Source organism: Alligator sinensis, unplaced genomic scaffold (assembly GCF_000455745.1).
Source record: "Alligator sinensis unplaced genomic scaffold, ASM45574v1 scaffold244_2, whole genome shotgun sequence".
Lineage (NCBI taxonomy): Eukaryota > Metazoa > Chordata > Crocodylia > Alligatoridae > Alligator > Alligator sinensis.
The window spans coordinates 64,574-74,271 of NW_005842189.1; positions in this window are offsets into that span (position 1 = coordinate 64,574).

The window sequence follows — 9,698 nt, forward strand, 5'->3', positions numbered from 1 at the left end:
CACTTCCCAACCCTAGAAATGAAGCAGTGAAGCTACCCAAAAAGCACTGCTGCTGGTACTTGAAAGCATGTCAGGCACAGAGATCTTGAGTGACAGCAAATAACATGTTCAGGGGATCTATACTGCCTTACTTCCAAGTTTGGCATGCACGGAGTGGAAATACGTGTGTGACATGCTTCCTGGTAACACTGGTAGGAGCCAGGCAGTATCACTATAGACATACTGGGAATCTCTACACAAGATTATTTAAGGCACTTTAGCCTGATTTAAGGTGTATTAAGGGCATGCATCTCCATATACGCACCTTTAATGCACCTTAAGAAAGGCGATGTTAGGCTATTCTGGCATTTGTACACATGCTTGCGGTGCAGTGTCAGGTGCTTTTAAAAGCACCCAGTGCTGCGGCACATGCAGTTGTATAAGTGCCACAATGCATGTCAGCACTGAGAAAATGGCAGCGGTGAACTTTTGAACTAAAACACATCAAAGGTATTTTCGTTCAAAAACGCACTGCCTCCATATTCTGCATGCTGGTGCACATTTTGCTGCTTATACAAGTGCATCCCTGCTTTTGCAGGGATCAAATTTAAGTGCAAATAGCTAAATTACATTAATGTATGTGTAGATGCATTAAGGCACATTAATGCTGTGTATGGACTGACTTGTGACTAACTTTAGTCCCATGTCAGTCCTTGCACACGGCATTAATGTGCTTTAACCTGTGCATGTGTAGACCTGAGCCTAAATCACCTTAATGCACATTAGGCTAATGGACATTAAATTTAGGTGCACCTAAATGCAGGTGTATACACGCCTACTGATAATAACTATCTCCTGTGCTACATTCCATTGCAGGTTTTCCCATTGGCTCTAAGAAACAGAGTCCATCTTTGGGAACACATGGCTACTAAAGAGAGAAAAAAAACCCAAAGACTTTGCAGAGAAACTTTCAAATAATTTAGGATATTTCCAGATTTATGCAAAACAGCACAATCCTGAACACAATCCCTGCTCAGGGTCCTCATCACTCCTGATTGTCTTTTGGGTTTGGTTATCATATTTAGCAAAAAAATCACCCTCTGACTTTCATCCTTCAAATTGTAAGTTTTGCACCACATTATGGTAGGAATTCCTTTGGTTTAAAGAAGTGACCTTTTTAATCAGGTTCAATCCACCTTTAGTCAGGTGGTCCACTGGAGAAAGGTACAGGTTTTCAAGTCCAGCACTATGACTCTTGAGAATGCCAACCCCTCTTCTTTCTGTGAAGAGATAGGCAATGACCTTCGTGGTAAGCATTTCAGTGTTCAAGGGGAAACCTATTTAATTTGGATGTCTTCTTGCCTGCAATGCTAAAAATTCCTAGGGGTAGTTCCTCACTACATTCACAGGAAAAAAATACATGCACACACATAAATGTTAGGTAACATCTCAGGGTTGCCAATGGATTTGAGACTTCTTCAGTTAGCTCTTTAGTACCCTGATAGCTTAAATGCAATTTAGGCAGCAGTTCTCTGATATATCCTCTGTATGAGACAATCTGCACACTTTCCACTCATTTTTATACTCATTTTGTTATTTTCCTGGGGTCTTTTTTTGTTGGGTTTTGGGTTTTTTTGGTCAAGATTGAAGTAAAGTAGCCTTTGAACAGCTCTGCCTTAACACCTCTATTGGTTCATTGTCTGTTTAGTGGAGAAAGATGTCAGTTATCACCTTAGTAGCATTTGCTCTCCAGTTGACTTGTGGATAGCATACATCTCCTTTGAAAAACAAAACTAAAAACAAAAACCCATTCTCAATGGAATTTTTCAAACTTTTTTCTTACACAAATGTCTTCATGGGGTTTTATATAGGAGATGGTTTGTGCTGCACTGATGGACAAGTAGACTTCCTTCAAAACTTATACAGATTTGCATTTTCTGAACAAAAGGGTAAATACATTGCAAAAGCAATAATGCCATAGGCAACTGGGAGGGGGTGCACGAGGGTGCGTGTGCCCCCCTCGATGGGGCCAGTGTCCCCCCTGATGGCCAACACTGATGCTGTTGGTAGGGCTAGTACCCCCCCTGACAGGGCCAATTCTGTGGGTACCCCCCCAGATTCAGGAAGCACCAGTCACTCATGAATAATGCACTTTATGAATCCTTCCTCTACAGCATTCAGTCACTCCAAGTGGATTCTAATGTTAACAGTGTTAACAAAATTCTTCTGTCATTTGCATCCATCTATATAATGAGAATCTATTATAAGCCCCTCAGCCCATAGGAACATAAGACTGGAGGAACCTCCTGGGTCAGTGAGCTCAGTGCTTTTCCAGGCAATCATATCATATAATCCCTTTCATAAACATACCAAATTCCATTATAAAACTAATAAGATATTTCCCCCAATATTACTATTATTATCAGAACACCCAGCAACATCTACATACTGAGCAAAGATCTCAAAGTACTGGATCACGCTTAATCTACATTCTATGGATGAGGGAACCAGGAAACATAGAGGGGAAGCAGTATAATAAAGGATTAAAGGTGATGGTAGAATCCAGGTCTTTTTTTCTAAACAGTCATTTCCTCTACTTAGAAGGGACACCCCCCTCCTCACTGGACAAAATCACTTGCTGCAAAGTACAAAGGAGCATGAGGGGAAAATATAAGAATGGACCAGAAAAAGGATCATGTTGCAAGTGAACAGTTTCTGTTTAATGTTTGTATTGCAATAGTGCTGGCACCAGTAACAGAAATACACAGTTAGTTATGACCCCTTTTCTTCTCCACAGCTTTTTGTTCATGTCAAAATCTAATTACCAAATTGTGGCATAATTGAACAAGTCCCATTTCTTGACTAAAGAGGAAGCATAAAAACAAAAAAAAGTAAGAGGACATAGTAAGATGTCAACCTCCTTAGAACCAGGGTAACTAGAAAAGGAAATTATTTAGCAATTAAGTTGGCACGTAAGAAGCAAAATATTTTGGATGTGGCTTGGATGTAAAGTTTCAGTGGCCCCATTGTTTATCTCGCATTTAGTGTGCTCCCAGTTGAGTCTCCTAAGCCAGGAGTCAGAAGTGCCTGTGACATGGGTAGACTGCTTCTACTCATGCTGCAATGCTTGAATTGTATGGGGAGTCATTAACTGTAGAGTACTAGTCACCAGTTAGGACACTTTTAATTGGGGAATGTCTATATTTTATTAATTTTTTGGTATTAAATAAAAAAATGTTTTTTAAGGAAAGGCTGTTACTCATGTCGATTAATTGTTGCTCTTGGCTTGAACTGGTTGCCAGATTATTTTCATTAGGAGGGGAAACAGATCACATTAAGCATTTCTTTGGTGAAATCCTTTTTTATTTACAAGAAACGAACACATGATTATGATTCTGTGATACAAGGAAGCATGTGAACAAGAGGAATCCAGTTGCCATGATATATTTGGTCTTTAAAAAAGCTTTCAATAAGGTCCCTTGCCAAAGATTTTGGAAAAAAAAAAACCCTGCTTTGTGCCAGGTTCCCCCCCCCCTTTTTTTTTTTTTGTGGACTGAGAGCTGGTTAAAAAGGTAGGAAGCAAAGGATAGAGTTACATGGTCAGTCTTCAGGATGAAGGGAAGTCGAAAGTATAGTCCCACAAGGATCTGTACTAGGCTGAATTTTGTTCAACATTTTCATCAGTGATCTGGAAATGGGGATACACAGTGAAATCTCCAAGGTTGCAGATACCAAATTAGTCTAGGTAGTTAATTCCCAAGAAGATGGAGGGAAGCTGCAGAAAGATCACACCAAGATAAGTGAGTGGGGGAAAAATAGCAGGGAAAAATTACCTCAATTATATGTACGCAATGCTGCATTCAGAACTAGCTGTTATAACTCAGGCAAGGAACTGTGGAGTCATTGTAGATAATTTTCTATAAATGTCAGCTCAATGTGCAGCAGTGACCAAAGGAAAAAAAAAAGATAAAAATTTGGGCATCACTAAGAAAGGAACTGGACACACAACTGTCACTAAACAAATCCATGGTGTGTCCACATCTTGAATACTGTGTGCTGTTCTGGTCTTCACATTTCTAAAAGGGTGTAGTAAGACTGGAAGAGGTACAGAGAAGGGCATCCAAAATCAGAGAAGTGTTATGAATCAAGTCCCAGAGTACTAGAACTAAGAGGCACCCACTGAAATTAGGAGGAGACAGGTTTAAAACGAACAAGAGAAAATTCTTTTAAGGCAATTTTTAGTTAACCTATGGAATTCATTGCCAGGGACTAGAGAAATTAATGGATGCTAGATCTATTAATAGCTGTTGAAGAAAATGACTGGAGGTGTTCCTTTTGGAATCTGTAAACAAATAATTGTGGATGTCAGGGAAGGTAATGGAAAGGGGATGAATCAAGGATAGATCACTCTAAATATACCTGTTCTAGTGATCTCCCTCTTAAGCATCCACTCCTGCCACTGTTAGAGATAGGGCTATTTGATGTGCCAAAAGCTCATAGGCTGTACCCCATCACAAAAAAACTGTAAGCCTCTCTTAATAAGGGAGGCCACTGAGGACACATCAAGTAATTCCTTGGGACAACAACAAAGAAAACAGGAATGAGAGTGAGGTCACAAGTTAAGAACAAGGGATTCAGAGAAAGGATACCAGGCAAGATGGACTATTGGTCCAGCCCAATATGCATATTGCTTCTTAACTAGCAGCAGCCAGTATCCTCGTTCAGGAATGTAAGTCTGCCTTTCCAGTCAGCTTGTGCCCCAAGCAACTCTCTCCTAGCTTTTTTCCAGGGCCATAGTCATGCTGTTTGTCCTAATGTCTGCTCATTTTCTGGTTCATTTTACACACATTCAGATGGCTGCAATCAGATCAGTGCCTCAGTATCAGGATTTGCTAATTGTCACACTAATGTGTCTGAGCTCACATGACTCAGCTTCTATTTAGGTTCTGCCCAATTGGTGTGTACCTTGAGGGGTGGCTTCCTATTATTTTATCTATCACTAAATAAAGACTCATTTACTTGCTTTCTCAGGTAGTCTAAAGGAAAGATAAGACGCACAAGAACAGCTTCAACTAACTTCACAGTTTTCTATAGGTTACATGAACGCACATAGATCCAAGGGAAACTAATGGGGAGCAATGAATACATTTCAACATATCAATAACCATCTAAGTAACCCAATAACAAGGTCATTTTTCCCAATCGAGATCTAAACCAACCAAATGTTTACGTAACACCATCAAAGCTAACTTTAAAAAATAACCACAGACTTTGCTAATTGAAAATTACAAGTCATGCAAAAATTAGCCTAAATTACTGTATTAATTATACATTAGATACATTGTCTTGATCCTGCCAAATTGATTCCTTAGCCTCAGCAGATGAGGGAAATGCAGTTAATTTTTTCAGCCTCACAGCAGATGAGGGAAATACAGTTCATTTCTTCAACAAACAAGCAACTCCCTAGCAGTTGGGTAATTAAGGTCAATAACAGCACTTAAGAGAGTTGAAGTTTTATCACAGGAAGAGAGGAGCTCAGCAGCTGTAATTACCATTTCCAAATGCTTACTTTTAAGGATGACATTATGTGCAGCCTAAATATAAAACTATGCCCTCCCATTGAATTTTCCTGGAACACAATTTACCCTATTGGAAAAATAATAGCTATTACTTATTTCGCGTGTTCCATTAAAAAAAAAACCCTCCATCACTTTATGGAGCTAGGGAAGCATAAGTTCCCCTCATGTAGAGGTGAGAGCCTGGAATTACAAGAAGCTCACATTGGGGGCCATTAGACTTGCCCTCTGTTCCCTCCACAATGCCTCCTCTTTAAGAAGAAAGGAAAACTTACTCCTAAAATGGCTCCATTACTCATTTCAGGTATGTGAAAAGGGAGGAAAACAGCTATTGAATTGGGAAGATCAGGGAGCTCTGTCTTCCCTCTCTTGGCATAGAGAGGAAGCCTAGCAGGAACATTCCTTGCATTTCATGACTGCAGCTACTTTATTGTGTTTGGCCCCTGTATGGGCCCCCCAGACGCTTAAGGCACTTACACAAGTTATATTTTCCATGCAGTTGGGCTCCTGAAAGCACTCTACATCCTTGTTGTGACACATGCATGGCTATAGAGCATTTTTTGAAGTGGATGATCAAGCGAAAAATTAACTCTCCTCAAATGAGGTATTACATGAAGGTGATCTGCTTTAGAGTGCCTTAGAGAACTTCTGTTCCATAATATTAATTTATCTAGGGTTACCATACATCCGGGTTTTCCCAGACATGTCCTCTTTTTTGACCCCTTGTCCTCTGTCTGGGTGGGTTTTAAAAAATGCAAGCAAATATCTGGGTTTTCACTTTGTCTCTACTTTTGCTCAGGGCTGGAGGCAGTGGAGAAGCTGAATGGCTGTTGGGAGATCACATGCTCTCCATGTGGCCCCCAGCAGTTGCTGGAAGGTGTGTGTGTGTTCAAGGAAGTTGCTTGGGCAGCAGGGCTGGGAGGGAGTAGGGGCTGTGGGTTAGATGTGTGGGTCACCACCAGTACTGGGAGGCAGGGACTTGCAGGTCAGAAGTGAGGGGCACCAGCAGGGCTGGGAGAGCAGGGAGCTTCAGGTTGGGAGTGAGGAGCACTAGCAGGTCTGGGGGGTGAGAAATGGGCTGCAGATTGGGAGTAAGAGGCACTGGCAGAGCTGGTGTGGGAGCGGGGGGCTGCAGATCAGAAGTGAAAGGTACCAAGGTAGAGCAGGGAGCTGCAGGTTGGGAGTGAGGAGCACCAGCCAGCAGGGCTGGGTGGGGGGGGAAGGGGATGTGGGTTAGGAGTGAGGGGCATGTGCAGGGCTGTGGGGGGCAAGGGGCATTTCACTGCTCTCCTTAAAACCATATACCCCTTCTCCCCCACCCTCACAGGTGCCCTCTTTTTTGAAATCAGAAATACGGTAACCCTAATTTATCGGGTGTTGGACTTGGCTGATGCAGTCCAGCCCTGCTCCACCTCAGGATCTGTCAGCAAGTGGAGCAGAAGAGGAAGTAGGAGGCAGAGGTAGGGAGCAGCTCCAGTCTATCAGCTGGGGTTTGCTGCCTGGTCTAAGCTGGAAGGGGGGCCCACTGAGGTACCAGGGGGAGGGAGCAGGGGCTCTGTTCCATTCCCCACTCAAGCTCAGGCTGGGCAACAAACCCAGTCAACAGCTTGAAGCTTCTCCTCCTTCCTCCTACCTCCTCCTACTGCCACTAGCAGTCCTGGAGCTGGGAGGGAAGGGGTTGGGAATGTGGGGAGGGGCAGTGCAGTCAGGCTCAATTCTGTTGGCCAGGAGGGCCAGTGCAGGCAGGCTCAATTCCCCCTGCTGGACCAGGTGAAGGTCTGTTAGGTCAGGAGGGCACTCTAACTCAGGGTGCTTTACATAAAGTACCGTGAGGTAGAGCAAGGTTCTGAACCTCTGTCTAAAGACCTAAATTAATGTAGTTAAAGAAATAATCCAATGGGAAACATAAATTAAAATAATTGCTATATATTTTGAATCAGATCTGGTCATCTTTGATACAGATTTTCAGATTTGATATGTAATTTCAAATCTGGATGGAGTTTTTGTATCTTAGGCCCGTAGCACATGTAACACTCAAGGCATGATCAACCAGTTAATCACATCTGAAATAGTTCCCTGGTAACATGATAAAATGAGGAACTCATGGCTCATCTCTGAAGCTGGGAGTCCAGATCAGCTGACAGGGCTCCCAGCCAGGATTCCTCTACACCGACAATATGGCATAATGGGATCTGATACTCCCACAGTCGTGCCTCCTGCCATGCATGTATGGCATGTCAGGAAGCCAGACTGTGGAGACCATATGGTGGAGACCATTGCATCAAATTCAATGGTACTTTTACTTGTATGTGTGCTAGGGGCCCTAGTGTCTGACACACGTGTTAGTTGTCTTAAAACAAAAAGGGTTGGAAATTATTATTCCACCTGTTTATTAGAAATCACTAGTGGCTTTCAGGGAGATGCAACCTAGGAGGGATTATTTTTACTCCCACTGTGCATATTTTAACCTTCCTTTGTGCTTCACATTCAAGATTGCCCTCTTGTTATTAAAAATAAAGTTTGCCCTTATTGTAAGGTTTTCACTAACAAAGATATATGGAAAGTTATGTTTCATTTTATCAGATATCCTTTTGCCATACTTTATGGCATTTTTATGGAAGCAAGAGAGAGAAAAAGAGAGAGTGAGAGAGAAGGCATTCCTAGTACATGTTCTATGTGGGATGAACTATAGATAGTAATGTATGAGATTGTTGGCATCTTTTCAAATCCAAATATTCATCTTGATGGATAAAAGTGTTATAAAATATCAACTTCTGGGAGTAAAAGGGATGTAATGTGAAGACTATCTATTATTTATTTATAATGAAGTTATTTTCACTAATAATAATATGTTTTTTTTATGCTTATTTTGAAGTAATATTTCTCTGAGTCCTCCTTCCGAATTCTCCAACTGGAAGTGCATACACAGAAATGAACATATCTATATGCCAGTATTTAGTTATATAAAATTACTGTCATTTATAGAGAAAGTAGATGAATAAGTGCCCACAGAGATTCAATTATCTCCACTCATAGCAGTAGAGTATAGGTTATTGTGCAAGACGCATTAGTATTGATCACTACCTATCCTATTCAAATTACAGCAAAAAAAACCAAACCTGAACATTTTCATCTTAATACATGCATTTGGTATAGCTTCAAGAAACCCAGGACTTACCATTAGAATGATAGATGTGGAGCTTCCCTGGGGGATCTGCAGGTCTCCTAAAAGAAAGCTGAATTATTTTGAAACCTTAAATACCTTGATTGCCGATGATATTTTTGTTTCTTTGTTTGGATAGGCCTGGAAAATAGTGATTATTAAGGTCTAGTAACCAGTATCCTTTTATTTATTATATATTTGTGTGCTTATATTTATTTATTTTATTATATATTTCCAGCTCTAGAGGCTTAGGTACTTGACTGTTTGGTATGAAGACATAATCAGGGTGCATCTACACATGCAAACATGTGCACTTGCAGCAGCTCAAATAGAAGTGGTGGGTGTGTGGGTGGGTGTGGAGGGATGTGGGGAGATGTGGATCAGTGTGTGGGTAGGTTTGGGGGGACTGTGGGTGCCAAGAGGCTACATCACCCCTCTCCCCCCCCTCAGGGCCTAGTGACACCCCCCCTCCCCTGCCACCCGGCCCTAGCCCCTTGGGAGGCTCAAGACAAGCAGGAGAATGATCAGGAGGCTCAAGATGAGCAGGATAATTAGCAGGAGGATGGAGATGAAAGGGGGAGCTATAAGGAGGCTGGAAATGATTCAGATTCTCTGGGTTGGCTCCAGCATCCTGATCACTCCCCTGCTTGGCTCCTGTCCCCTCATTCTCCTTCACCTGGCTCCAGACTCCCACACCACTGGCAGCTGACCAGCAGCAGCAACAGTGGTGAGGGCCACTTGGGGCCTCATGGCACAGCCCTCACCCCTCCCCCCCCCCCAACATGGCAGGGGGCAGCGGGGAGCAGCTTGGCTTAGCCCTGGCCACCTGGCACCCATGCTGCATCTGCCACATTGACTGTGTGTGGTCCAGCTCACCAGGGCGCTGCAGGCTGTATGGTAGTTTAGGGGTGCTGCAGCTGTCAGCCAGGGCTTGGTGCCACTCAGCCTGAGTGGCCTGGAGCTGCAAGACAGCATGCAGT